The sequence below is a fragment of the Crocodylus porosus genome, unplaced genomic scaffold (genome assembly GCF_001723895.1).
Source record: "Crocodylus porosus isolate Cpor-Errol unplaced genomic scaffold, CroPor_comp1, whole genome shotgun sequence".
Lineage (NCBI taxonomy): Eukaryota > Metazoa > Chordata > Crocodylia > Crocodylidae > Crocodylus > Crocodylus porosus.
In genome coordinates, this window is record NW_017728909.1 from 10,912,091 (window position 1) to 10,926,595 (window position 14,505).

Genomic DNA, 14,505 nt, shown 5'->3' on the forward strand with positions numbered 1-14,505 from the left:
ACCAGCTGCAGAACAGCTGCCCTTTGCTGGGCCTATTCGACCAGAGAAGCGTTATTGCTCACGGTGTCACCACTGGATCCACATCTGTGCCACGTAGCGACCGAGCAGCAGGACAGACATACGCTTGTCTAAGCAGGGGGCAGATTTCGACTTGTCTGTGCTGGAAGGAGGCACCCGGGACACTCGTATTCCCCTCACGCCCCACCACCTTCCTTCCATCCCTTCCTCCTGCCCTCCATTTCCCATTCTCCTATCATCCCCTCTTGGTTTCTCCTGCCTCTTCCTTCTGTCTTTGTGCCAACAGGATCACCCTGCCGTGCACCTGCTGGAGCAGTAAGGGAGGCGACAGGGAGCTACTGTCACCTTCCACCGGGGCAGAGACACTTCCATGGAGGTGAGGAGGAAGTGAAGGCACCTGGGGTCATGCAGGAGGGTAGTGAGCTGTGCTCCTTACTGTATGATCCTCCTAGAGCAAGTGGGCAGAAAGCAGCAGAGTGACACACTGGGCCTTAACCATTTAAATGTCCTTAGGTACTGGGGACCGTCTCCCTTGGGTGAAGTCACTGACCCCAGGAGATCTCAGTACCAAGATTCCTCCAGTTTTGTAGCCTCTTTCATCTGCTTATGCTTCCTCTTCCACCAGCCGCTCATACTCTTGTCATGTCCTCAGTCAACACCTTTGCCTTTCGTCATTTTTTGTGGCATTTCTTTGCAAGCCTTACAGTTTGTTGAAATGATGTCTTGAATTCCCTAGGTATGCCTGCACTAGCAGTACACAGAGGGCTTAACATGTCCATCTGTCTGTTCACCCAGCTCCTGGTTCAGTGCTACTCTGACCTACATAAACCTCTGGGCTCTTAATGCAATAAGGCATTTGGATCCTAAGACCCGAGAGTATTCCTACGACAACTTAAAAGCAGTTTCAGTCATCCTTACAAGAGGATCTAATCCTAAACACAAGCTTTGAATGCTCCCAAACTCTCTGTGGCTTCAAAAAATGGACAGCAATTGATACAAGTTGGAGCGTTCAGGCCCTTTATTTTCCTCATGTACAAAACTTCAGGAAGATGCCATACTATACTTCCCGTTTCCCCCTGATATAATATATAAGAGGATGAAACTTTCTGGCCTCTAGGCAGGACCGGCAGGGAGACATCACTACTCTGGAAGTGGGTAATTTGTCACGTATGGGGCAACTGTGAGTCTCCCTACCCCCAAGCTAGGTGGGGCCCTCTGCTCCACAGCAGGGCTGGCCCATCCCCTCTGCTCCCTGGCTGCAGCTCCAGCAGAGACTTGTAAGCACAGCAGTGCCTGCCTGGTTTCCTCCTGGTTTCCACCCCTCCCCTCCCCACTCCCTGCTAAGCAGGGATCCCCCCTTCTCTGTGCCTTACACAGACACCTCAGCATTAGCTAGCAGACCACATGCTGGCTACAGTCCACGCTGTAGCAGACAGTAATGTCAGCTTAGGGCTTTTGGGAGCTAATCAAAGCTCAACTGGTAACATGCCTCCGTTCCTTCTTTGTTTAGGAAGAGTTTGAACTAATGAGAGAGGCTGTTTGTTTTCTGATGGGATGATAAATGCTGATAACAGAGCTGATCAGTGCTCTGTTATCAAGGAGACCCCCATCCCCCTTGATTGTGGAGGGGGTTCCCTAATCCTGCCAGGGTCTGGCCATGCCCCCCCTCAGCTCAGCCTTGTTGAAGGGAGGGAGGGCTACTTTAGTACCACCTGGCTTCTAGCCTAAGCCACTGCAGGCACATGCCTGCATTTATGGGATGGCTGTACAGTTACAAAGTGATTCAGCCTAGCCAGGTTAGACTAACCTGCAAAGATTGAATCAATTCAGGATTTTGAATGTCTGTCCCTAGCCTTCAGGATGGCTAGTTTAAACCAGATTGATTTAAAACCCTGGTGTTACCACAATGTAAATTAGCAAGGAGGAAAGGTTGATTTAAATTTGGATGTTTATCCTGCTGGGATCCTATGACCCCAGCTGACCTCCTGCCCCTGGGGCACGGGCCTGGACTCGATCTTCCGAGGTCCCTTCCAGCCCTAATGTCTATGAAATCTTTGTTTTGACCCTTTTTTTGCATTGGCATTTTAGTGATTTTCCCAAAGTCAGGTTGCTTCCTGCATGATGATGATGGAACTCTAGCCATAGCCTAACAGAGTGAGAGAAACCTGTACAGCATAGCATTAGCCTAGAAACCAGCAGAGGGAAATTCCCAGGATGCCCTTTGCAAGCTGAGCTGACTGTCTGGTTTCTATCAGAGATGGATCTCAGCCAGAGTGGGCGTGCTTGGCTTGAGAGAAGGATTTTGTTGGAGACTGTCTCACGAGTCACTGCAACAAAGCACTGTACAGCAGGAACCATTGTCTGAACTTGCATGACTTGTCCAACAACTTGTAGTCACCTAGCACAAGGTATTTTGACAAGGACTGACTATAGCACTTTGGAACAGGTCTTTAGCACTGGGGCAGGTCAGTGTTTAGAGGCTGTTGCACTGACCCAGCTGTTTGCTCCCCCCCGCCACCATCTCTTATCCCCCCTATCCTCTAATTCACACTCAAAGAACATTCAAAGCACTTCCCTTTCCCTACTGCCAGTATAAGCAACAACACTCACTTTCATGGCCCTTCACAGCTTCTCTCTCAATACTGAGAAGCCACCTTCCCTTCCAGTTCCCAACAGCCTCCACTGCTTACTTGCTAAATTCTGAATGGGGGTAATTAACCCTTTGTGCTTTCCCTGCTACTGCCCCTTGTCCTCCAGAGAAGCTCCCTGTAAACATCTACCAACACATGGTTTTCTTGTAAATCTCTTTACAATTCCCCTTTGCTGATGCCTACCAAGAACTTTGGCAGCTGCTGCTATGCTGAGGCTGCTATCATAGCCACCAAAATCATCTCAATGTTTCCCTGTACACCACCTGTTTGCTTCCAGGCATTGGGTGGAGAGGCGTGTGTATAATGATGACCTTAAGACCAACACCATTAGGAGTCTTGTACTCTTGGTAGGGTTACCCGTGGTCGTAAAGTTAAAAGGTGAGGTGTCAGATGAAGAGCAGTCCCACATGAGATAAAGACCTCAATGATGGAGCAGGTGGATACAGAAGGCATACCTTTCAATGGCTGCAAAGGTGGATGAAGTCTGCAGTGGACAAGCAACCTGTTGTCTTGGATCCCCTTGTCACTGGACACAGGTTTCACCCCTGCCTAGATCTGCACAGTTGCTGATGTGTAACAGCCTCCTCATGTAAATCAGGTCATGTGCCAGGTTCTCCCACTGGATACAATGTCTACCACAGTAACTAATCATTTGCAACCCTTTACGTGACCTGTGGGAGTGATCATCCTGGACCCTGAGGAACACCACTGCTGGCTTCTAGGCATTAATTTTGAAATTGTAAACTCTTTGGAGCAGGGGCCTGGTTGGTCTGGGTTTGTTTAGAGCCCAACACAATGGGGTCCTGGTTTTGTCTCAGGTGCTTAGTGCTACAACATGACAAAATAAGGCATAGAAAACCCCTGCCAGAAACACCACTGGCCACTGTGGCAAGTTAAGCAGTATCTCTTTACTCTGCTGCCCCCAGAGTGGAAGTGTGAAAGGTCCAGTACATAGATATAAACCCAACAGAGTGCCTGTACAGCAGGGTTAAGTTAAATAATCAGTTCTTGTCATATGCAGTTACTGTAGCACTAGTTGTAGAGCCTATTTGCTTTGAGGGACTAAGTATCTTCCTGTAAACACAGATTTAAGCAGGGGATTGACACTGTTAGAAAAAGTTAAAGCTAAAAGCTGTGAGTCATGGTCTGCACGTTCTCACCATCGTGTGCTGCTCCTTATGCCCATGAACACATACATGCTCTACATTTGCCTTCACCCATCCTGGCTGCTATGTGACAGGGCACTAAGATGTGCCTGCTTCTTAAGGCTGAAGAAGCCTGGCCAAGGAGCTTGGCAGACTAAGCAGAGCTCTCCAGCTGCAGGTTGCTGGGCTAACAGCCTAAGCGAGTAATGGGCCACACCTGCTGACATCACGTGGCCGGCAGGAGGCAGGGTTTGGCATAGCAGAGTGCATGAAGGGCAGCCTCCCACCTAATAAACAACTTAGTTATTTACTAACAAGGCGTGGCAGGTAAGATAGGCGGGCGGACTTTCCAAGGCAGGTAGGTAGGCCGACAGAGACTGCGGTCTCAGGATGGCCCTTTGTCACACGCTGATATAAAGGCTGAGGCATGCCACAAAGCTCGTCTAAACTGTGATTGTACAAGCTTAAGTTGCAAGCCTCTCAGAAAGAAGTACTCTGAGCTTAGTACTGCTCTCCTCACTCCTTAACTGTCTTTTGGCACCTTTGTATGAAGAACACAGCTCAGGGGTATGTCTTAATTAGGGAGCTTGCAATGTCATAGGCATTGGTCCCTGAGGATGCCCCTTCCAAACCCTCCTCTTTGTAGATAAGACCTCCTGAAATGGTTGCTAAGTCATGATTTTTTTACTCTTACGGCTTTTAACATTTCATTTGAAATTGACTTCCTGACACGAGCAATGATACGTTAACTCTCATAGAAAAAGTTCCTAACACTAATACATATGGTGAAAAAGAGTAAAAAATGCATTTCCAACATACCCTAATGGCTCAGACCAGAAAGCACATATGAGCCCAAAATGATGATTAAAAGGAACATTTCTGTGGCCCCACTTATTATTTGAATGTTTGGCATTGGCCATGTTATATTTATTTAGTCTCTTACCATTTGTCCCCATGTTTACAGGGGCACATCAAAACTTTTCAATACGACAGCAGTGTTTGCCAATAAATACAGCACTTTCTGTCCAAGTTATCAGTGACTTTAGCTCAGTATTGATGAGACAGTTTCCTGTCAAGCTGTCAGTTTGTCACTCAGAATTATGAACAGTTACATTTTCCAAAGCCATCCCTGACTTCAGAGCTTGATCTATGATGTGCATATGCTGTACCCAAGCCAGCTCTTCAAATTGACACAATCTATTGCCCTTTTCATCTCTTTGGTGTATGCTACATTATTGTCATATGCCTTTAACCCCAACTGCTTTGAATACAGCCTAATGTACATGGAGGTATGAGCATAAAGTATCTAGGAGCCAATACACAAGCAGCAAGAATAAATGAGCATCCTTCCATCATCAGTGACAGTGGGGAGATACCACGACACAGAGACTGGATAGATGCTTCATTCCTGATCTGAAAAAGCAAAAAATGACACTCCAGACCCCTATCCCCCATCCAGCTTTCTTTTAACAGACTTCATATGTCCTGAGGCATAAGACCTGACCATCGCTCATCTCCCACTGCCTTCTCTGGCTAAACACAGAAGTCACCAGAGTATCCAGCTCCTTGTAGATCCAGCTGGAAACGTTCAGAAGAAATGCAATGTCTTCAGAAAGCACTGGTTCGTCAGAGCCAGAACGTTTCACAAAAAGACACCAAGTGTCAACTCTGAGCCAGCATGGACAGGTGTCCCGGGGAATCCTGCTCGGTCCCCTCCTAGCTCAGCTGGCGAGCTGCTGGGCAGGCCCTGTGCCCCCAGGGTCTAGCGCTCCATAAGGCCGATGACCCTTGGGACTGTGGCTTTCAGGGTTTCCAGGTGCCCTGCTGCTAAATCAGGAGCTTGGAAGTCCTGTGATAGGTTTCTGGGGTCTGTGGCTCCAGGGGGTTCCTACATCTTCCACCCATAAGGCACTTGCTTTCCCAAGCATCCCTCTCCCTAAGGTGCCATTAACTTTGTAATAGCAGCTCTGCTGCTGCTGGATGAGGCATGGAGGACTTGGTTGCTCCTTGGATAGAGACTGGAAATTTAACTGGAGGGAAAGACTTAAAAATGCATCGACGTCACAGGGAATGACTCTCCCAGAGAACAAGCCAGCAGAAATCTTTGAACAGTGGCGAGGCACTGACTCACACAGGCTGAGTTTAGTACACAGAAGTCAATCGGAAGGACGTTGTCTGAGCTAAGCAAGGCAGTGCGATGGGATCTGGTGCCCAGGGGAGTTTGGGAAATGCCTCCACACTACGGCAGACCGTGAGGAATCACTGTAAACCAGAGTCATCTCACTACATGCCCTAGCACAGCCTATAGCCAAATGCCCTGTTACTCATACCACTGCCAGTCAGGGCCGGAGCAGAATCAGGCGTCTGAAGGACAGAGGTCTCCCCTCTATTTCCAAGTGATGCATAAATAGACTTTGAGTTTCTTCATTAACTCCAGTGATTTCAATGCTCTGGCCTGGATCTCATGTCTAAAGGCACCTTCATCGATTTGCTGCGTGTTTGACCAAAGTCACCACATATTATTTTGTCTGGGTTGACTTTTAAATTAGGGGTGAGTCAGACATTTGAGGTCTGAATGACTGTGCTTTCGGCAAACATTCTTGCAAGCCCATACATTCACGCAGGCAACTGTTTGTAAAATGCTAAGGATGATAAAGAAGAGCATTTGGCCCACAGTCATTTATGAACTGAGGTTGAACTGATGCCTGAGAAATAAAACCAGACAGCCACTTGGGGGAGCAATACACCATGAATAGCTGCAATGAAACTACGCCAGCAGTAATAAGAACTGCAAGGCTGCGAATTCTTGTTTCAGCTGGAGCTTCTGTTACAGCCTTCCACAAATGTGCAAGTGACTTCTCAGTATTCGCCCATCTCTAGCGAAAATACTTTTGTCTTATATGAAACGGTCACAAAAAAAGGCACCAGATTCAACTCTCTACCCAGCACAAAAAACTGGAAGAAGAGTTAAAAGATATTATTAAAAATATGAGAAGCTGCAAATAGTTGTATCCAATTAACTTTAACAAAGCTCGGTCCTCACTATGTCTCCTCTCAGGTGCGTTATTGGTAACGGCTTCCCTGCCATGTTAAACTCCATTTGCCAGCATACTGCACACGATGGCCACTCATCTTTTCTGACAGCTGATGTGCAGTTTAGATCCACTCAATTCAGGTACAAATGCTTCTCCATGGGGCACCTCCAGTAAAGGCCAGTAGCCTAGGACCTACCACACGCAGTTGGGCAACCCCATTCCATTCAGTAGATGGCACTTACACAGATTTGTTCCATTATCTCCTCTTAAATGAGAGTCAAATTCCCTCTCTCGGCACCAAGATGGTCAATGGTAAGTCTTTTCTGAGAAGAAGCAATTGCCTCTTTGCTTTGGATGGGGCAGTAACAGGCCCCTATGGGTTAATTCCTTCCAGCTGCCCTGCTTACATGACTTAATCTGAATAAAGATGATGCTGACAGGTTTTGCCTTCTCTGGGACTTGGTGACGGATCAAACCATGGGCAGGTCTAGAATTCTGAATCGGGGGTGAAGGTGGCGAGGTGCATCATCAACCTAAAGCAAGACATATTTTAACCAGTTAAAAATAAACTAGAAGCTTCAATAATATGCAAGAGCCCACATCTGTTAATTATTCAGTTTAAGATTGAAGCAAATGCAAATATAGCTTCATTGGAATGAATTAGAAATAGTCTGCAGGGCTGTGAAATAAGAGCTTCATTCCCAGGAGCAGGCAACAGACAGCAGATTTGCAGAACAAAGGATAGGTTGATTGGTGAAACATCAAGACCTTTAGAAAGAAGAGCGGGTCGTTAACACCTGTAGAAGAAGGGATCATACCACACATCATATCAGGTAGATGATAATGAGCCATTTAGTCAAGTGACTCCATCAGCACTGCCCGACTAGAAAAGCTGCTGCTACTGCAAGGCAGCTGGTTTTAAATTTTGGGTGGAGCAGGACGCAAAGGAGGGGTGCAAGTGCACCCATGTACCCTCCACCTGGATCAAGCTCACCCCTACTGTAACTAAGTACTCTTCCTTGGAGGTCAGTGGGGATTGCTTAGGCCAGGAGTGATACAGAAGTATCCTTCAGCAAGATCATGAGATCAGTAACTAGCTAGGAAAGGCCTATTTCTATTTTAAATGATACTCCAAACTACACATGCCTCTGGGGCCTGCCAGAGTACTGCTCACCATGTCTTCACCCCCTTGCCTCAGTGAGCACTTGAGGTTTCTGGTCCCACTGCAGCTGATGAACATAGTCTGGGTGTTTGTATGCATGCACGGAGCCATGATTTTTGCAATCATCCTGGCACCACGTGGTCAGCAATAAAATTACCCAGCAGAGGACTTGTCTGGATCAACCCTGGTCCCAAAAAAGAAGAAAAATTGCTATATCAATCACTGATTAATACAGCAGCTGCTGCCAGGTACCCAGCTCAGACATGAGAGTCCCTTCCTGTGCCATTTCACACACAATTCTCAGCTATGTTTATGCAGAGGTGCCCTCTAGTGGCTTTTTAAAATGCATTCCCGGTCCCCAAATCTATTTAAATGGCAGTGATCCAAGCATGTAAAATGCATTAGGAACATAAAGACAAAAACATCTAGTGGAACATCAGAGGTTAAATAGAGGAACAGCTACAGCTTAGAGCCGGCCATTTCCAAAGAAGGTTACACTCACTGATATCCCAGACCCTGGAAACATGGGCCTGCAGCATTAGCTTTCACGTCAGCTAACTGAGGAATGAGCAGAGCAAATCAAGCTGCATGGACAGGTACATGGGAGAGCGGGGATAACCGAGCTCTGCACAGTGCTGTGCTTTCTTTGGGTGGTGCTACCTAGGGGCAAGATGGACCCACAGGTATCCAATGTGTGTTAAACAGCTGTTGGGAGGGTGGGGGTCATTACTGGAGAGATGCGGGTGGAGGGACTTGCACAGAAGGGGTTAAGGGGCAAAGGTTTTGCAGCCCACAAGCCCAGGGAGGCCATTCAAGGTGTGGTGGGATGACCAATAGCTGCCCAACATGTCCGGGCTCAGAGAATCTTCAGTGTGATTGATAGGGCCCTTCCACGGGTCCGGCAACTGCTGGGAGGAGTTTGCCCCGCCCCTACCTGGGGCAAGGCAATGAACCCACACCTGGTTGAAGTCTGCACTTTGCTTCAACCTAATTGGTCCATTTTCAATGCAGGGGCGGAGCCCTCAGAGTGTATAAAAGAGCAGTGTGCCCAGCACACAGGAGGTTGTGTCAAGCAACAGAGGAGAGGACAGGCAGAGAAGAGCTGGTGCAAGCTGGCCAGTGGGGCAGAGCCAGAGCCCTGAAGACCCTTCTTTGCTGGATAGGAGTGGCAAGTGGCCATGTCTCCAGCCCGCTGCGGAGGAGCACGGTGAATGGTGCACAGCTTGGTGCAGTGCCAGACTTTGGGAGCCGCATGAGGCAGCTCGGGTCTGCAACCCCTGGCGTGCGGCCAGGAATGCAGCGCACAGGCCAGTGCACTGAGCAGGACCCTGGGAGCCGCTCAAGGCAGCTGGTGTCTGCAACCCCTGCCTCAGGGCCAGGCAGTCGGTGCCGAGAGCATGGCACAGAGCAGCCGGGGAGGGATCAGGACCTGGGGAGCTGCTCGCAGTGGCTTAGGTCTGGGCCTCCTGGCAGAGAGACAGCAACCCGGTGTAGACAACACTGCACAGAGAGTCCGGGAACAGATTGATCCCCAGTGTTGCATGAGGAGACCCAGGCCTCCAACCCAACAGAAGGCAAAGCCCCTCAGGAGCACGTGATGCTGCTCAGGGCTCCAAGTGGGCGAGTGGCCCAGAAGGAGTCAAAGAGCCAGGAGGCTCCTGCAAGCAAGGAGCAACACACCTGAGGGGTCAAGGACCACTCGCTCTGGACCTGGGGTTGTGAGTTGCTGGGGAAAAGGATTCCCACAGGGATGGGGAAATTCCTCCTGAATAGTAAAGGGCTCCTGGAGGGGAGATCCCAGGGAGAGCGGGCCCCTGAGTTCATAGACTTCATTGGGGTTCGTGGAAGGCCCAAGGGCATTAGGGTTTTCCCCTCCCACCAGTCTCTGGAGTGCATCCAAGGCCTTAGGGACAGCCTGGGCTTTGGGGACTTTTGAAGAATCTAGTTTATTTTTGATGTTTATGCACCTTATATTTTGTAACACTGCATCTTATTATTTTGTATGTTTTCATAATTGTATATTGTAGTTTAATAAAGTGTAGAGTACGACTCTTAGCCAGGACCCCTTCCTTGATGCTTACCCATTTCAGATCAACTGCTTACCCATGCATTGTTTGATGCTTCTTGAAGTTGTGTAATCTTTCAGTCTTCATTTGCAAGCTATAATGCTATATGAGAATTGTATACATGTTCTTCAATATCAGTTTCTTTAGATGCTGTATATATTAATAAATCTGTACATAGTCAAGCATTTCTTGTCCTGGCTCGACTCTATTGGGAATAGAGGGAACTGGTTTGTGTTTGCAGATCCTTCTCAGCACTCCTGCCCTAGCCACCCATCTCTTCTACCTGGAGAGGGGAGCACAACCTGGGTGTACCCAGGTTACACAGGGAAGAGAGAAAGCTAATATGCTCACTGGAAAAGGATGCAAAACACAGAATGAAGGGAATTAAACTGGCAGAAACAAAGCCCAAGAAAGAGTATGTTAAAAACACTCCCCACAACTAACACACACACATTTAAGGGGAGGGGAATCCTGGGACCCTTAAGAGTCCAAGACATTTGGGTATTATTATTCTGGCATTGTTAAGAAACATAAAATTAGGAAGAGGTGTGTGAGAACATAAAGGGTAAGCCAGGCCCATATGCTTCAGTGGTGAAAGTACTGTGCTTTTCTGTGCTTCATATCATCAGCTACAGGGCTTTCATATGGCTTGGAGGGATTTCCTTTTCACCTACAGAGATTGTGCATGAAATGGTTGGTTTGCCATGAGCAGAAGAGTTCAGGATGCCTATGCTACCTTGAAGTCAGAACATCTGGGAACCCACTTGGCTGCAACCCAGAAACATTTTAGTTAATTTAATCAAACCTTTATGCTGTAATAAGAAGAGGAGCAGATGTGATATATAACCCTCAGCTGGGTACCTTACTAGAGTCCCATGCAGAATTCCTTGGGGTGGAGGGGACCAAGGGTAAAACTAGTTCAGGTCAAGGCACAATGTTTATGTTGTGTGTACGGAGTTTCCTCTGGGTAGATTTTGCTCAGTGCAAAGAGGCTAATACGTCCTTGCCATCTAGTAGTGAGATGCTTATACAAGGACTGCCATCATAGCAGCTGCCCCCAAATAACCAGTCCCTTATCTGCTCCAGATCCTGGTAATATTTACCACTGGTGTAAACGACAGTGGTTTTGGACACTACCATAAAGGCATCAATTGTCCAAGTCCCCAGAGCTCCCATTAAGCTCACTGGGGCTTAGAGGAAGTCTGTAGAGAACCAACTATGCAGTTAGCACCTGCTAAGGGTTTGGCTCGTGGTACCTCTTCCAGATGGCTTTCTAGAGGAGCACTTGGGACAAGCACCAGCTCCCCACCTTCTACACTACGTTCAGCACAGCAGGGCCCCAGTCTCTGTGGCTAAGTACAGACAGTCAAAAAGTCTGAGGCTGAATTGATTCAGTCTTTGTAGGTTAGTCATAAGCAAATGAACAGACATTCACTTTTGATTCAGAAAATGCAGCCACGTGCCGGGCGGGGGGGAGGTTGGGCACAGCTCTCTGGCACATAGCCAGCATGGACTGTGTGTTCACTTTCTCTTCCTGCTGCCCCCAAGGGCTCTGGGATTTACAGTCCAAACTCATAGCAGCAGGACTCTGCAGGGTTGCTCATCACTTCTTCCTGTTTCCAGGTGCCTCTGGGGTTTGTAGTCCACAGTTGCAGCCAGCACTAAAGAAGCAGGGCAGGGCAGGGCAGCTCCATACTCAGAAGAATGGAAGTTTAACCCACCTCCCTGGCTCCAGACCTCATCAGGAAGGAAGGGGGATAGCGAGCTGGCCAGTGATCCAGCCCTTACTGCTCCAGCTAGACAGCAGAGGTGTGGGGCCAGCCCCACCCTCTGAAGCAGACAGCCCGTCCCAGTCCAGGGCTGCAAAATGCTGGGGGACTGAGGTTTAAAAACTTGAACCAAGAAGGGGTCTGGGACAGAAGCTTCATAAACCAGTTTGATCTAAATCAGTTAAGTCTGATAACTACATTCAACCATGTTTATCATAAGCCAGTTTCAGTCATTTTGAAGCTGTTTATGCGCACTGAACATCTGTTCTGTTACAGGTTGAAATCAGTTTCTGGTCACTTAAACCAGTTTGTGTAACTTCTGTCCCTAGCCCGTGTGCCTGGGACCAGTGCTGAGCACTTAGTGAGCCAACTGTTCTTAGCAAAGATGTTGTTTTAGTGAATTCTGCAGGCCAAGCAGTTTGCTTGCTTGAACACTGCTCTGACAACGCACAGGGTGCTCTACAGTTCTTTGGGCTGCAGGCTTTGCTCTGTGCAGTCACAATAGCTCAACTCTCATGCTAGGAGGAGCCCCTAGGACCTGACTGGGAAAGAAAAAAGTCAAGCATAGCTTCACACACAGGCCAGGCTAACAACATGCCTGATTGCAGCATCCTTTGGTACCTGGCCGTCAGCTCCAGTAACAACCCTTAGTGCCATCTTCATTGTCAGAGGTCTCAGGTGACTCATTATTTCCACCAGGCTAAAGCTGACAGCCATTTTTCAGCTTTTATTTTTGGAAAGTTCTTAATTTAGCTTCTGGAGAGCATGTGGGCTGCAGTCCAGGTGAGAAGCTAGAGTCCACCAGGACTAAAATGGATTTGATCTTGCTCTGTAATCATTTGTAACTTTTGAATGGGGGTAGTACAATGTTTTGCTCTGGGACCGTTTTTTTTTTTTCTTTTAAACTAATGCAGCCAGCAGGATTGTGAAGATAAACAAAAAACAAAAAACCAAAAACCAAAGTCAAGCAGGAAGGAACAGAATGGCCTGAGATAACTACCTCCTAGCGAAGCAGTTAAGGGATGAGGCCAGGGTATGAGTGTTGGATGACTCCGGTAGACTTCTTTTGAAGGTGGAAGCAAAACAGGCTTTGGGCAGGAAAGGTGCGAACACAAGAGCGCTAAGCACTACAGCAGGTTCTAAAGGGACCTTCTCTTGAGAAACAGGTTATCATCTAGGGGAAAGCCATCCAAAAAACAAACAAACCACAGTGTCCTACTGGGAGCCATTTGGAGAAACTAGTCCTTTGGTCACTATCGAAAGGTAGTAGCATAATAGGCAAGACACCCACTGCCCATAAGCTGTTTGCCAGCACTTGGTTCTCTTTTGTGCTCTGATCTTTCCCATACAGGTTTGTCAATGCACTGTACAACCCAGGACACAATCCTGCAAAAAACTCACTCATGCAAGCAATCTCTTTGGAGAACAAATCCTTAGCTCCAGTGAAGCCCCTTGACACTGTTCCTATGGCATGCAAGCCCTCTCCTAAACTCAGAATCTGGGACTTGGGGGTCACCCTGACCACCAGAATCACCAGGGGAACAGGACATACTAAGCCAGCGGTTTTCAACTGTTATCCTTTTCAGACCTCTAAAAAAAATTTAATGGAGGCATAGACCCCTTTGAATTGCAATTGTGGGTATTCACTTAGTTTTGATTGATCATAGTCATCTTTTGCAGACCCCCTAGACATAGCATGCACACCCCCAGGGGTCCACAGGTTGAAAGACACTGTACTAGCCACCCCCCTCATTTCTTCTTGATCCACCACTCAACAAAAAGCCATACTGGGCATGTGCCTGGCTGGGGGCCCTGGCCAGAGTACTCTGCTTTATACAATGGCCTGTGGGATCATATTATAGGTCTGTGGTAGAGCTGCCTGGAGGTTGCTCTAGCTTGCGTTAGGGCCATGGGAAGGGGAGCTCATTAACCCTGGAGTTGGGTAAGCAGCAGAAGCAGGCCTTGGAATAGATAGGGCTGGGAACGGAGAAAGGCTGAGTGCGAGCAAGACCTGGGGGCAGGGCCCAGAGCCCATGGGGGGTGGGGTGTCAGCAAGGCCAGAGAGCCCAGAAGTCTGGAGCCCAGGAGGCATGAGCATCAGCAGGGCTAAGGGAGACCAAAGATCTCACTGGTCTAGGAGCAGGGCCAGGCCCCAGAGATGGGCTGAAGGTCAGGGACCACATAGCCCAGAAGCAGCAGGGACTGGGGCTAGGAGCCCAGATCCCAGAAAGGGCATGTAGCAGCATATCTGTGAGGCATGGGAGTGGGTATTGGACAAGATAGAGCCCATGTAATTAGCTTTCAAGGCAATGACCACAGGCACATGCAATCATAATAGTAAGACCATACTTGGAAAGCCCTGGGGCAGCCTCCCTTTCCTCAGAAGTTAACAATGTAATTTCTGGGGCTGGACTCGATTAGGGGCTGGACTCAGTGATCTTCCAAAGTCCCTTCCAGCCCTAATGTCTGTGAAATCTATGAAACATCAAGGCATGGCAAGAGAGTAAAAGGGAAAGGGCTCCAGAAGGAGCCAGGCTGGCAAGGGCTGAGTGGCCACCAGGGAGTATTGTGACCACCCCTGGGACAAGCATTTGCTACATTTGCACAGACAAAGTTGGCCAGACCCAAGGATTGAGTCTTATTGGCATACTGAAGATTT

General features: G+C 48.2%; 1 long non-coding RNA gene across 1 annotated transcript; it reads left to right on the plus strand.

Moving 5' to 3' along the window:
• The first annotated feature begins 3,129 nt into the window (after positions 1–3,129).
• LOC109307737 lies at positions 3,130–11,488 on the plus strand. Its single transcript, XR_002100349.1, has 3 exons — positions 3,130–3,142; positions 8,048–8,694; positions 9,681–11,488. It is a non-coding gene; the product is annotated as an uncharacterized LOC109307737 (long non-coding RNA).
• Positions 11,489–14,505: the final 3,017 nt, after the last annotated feature.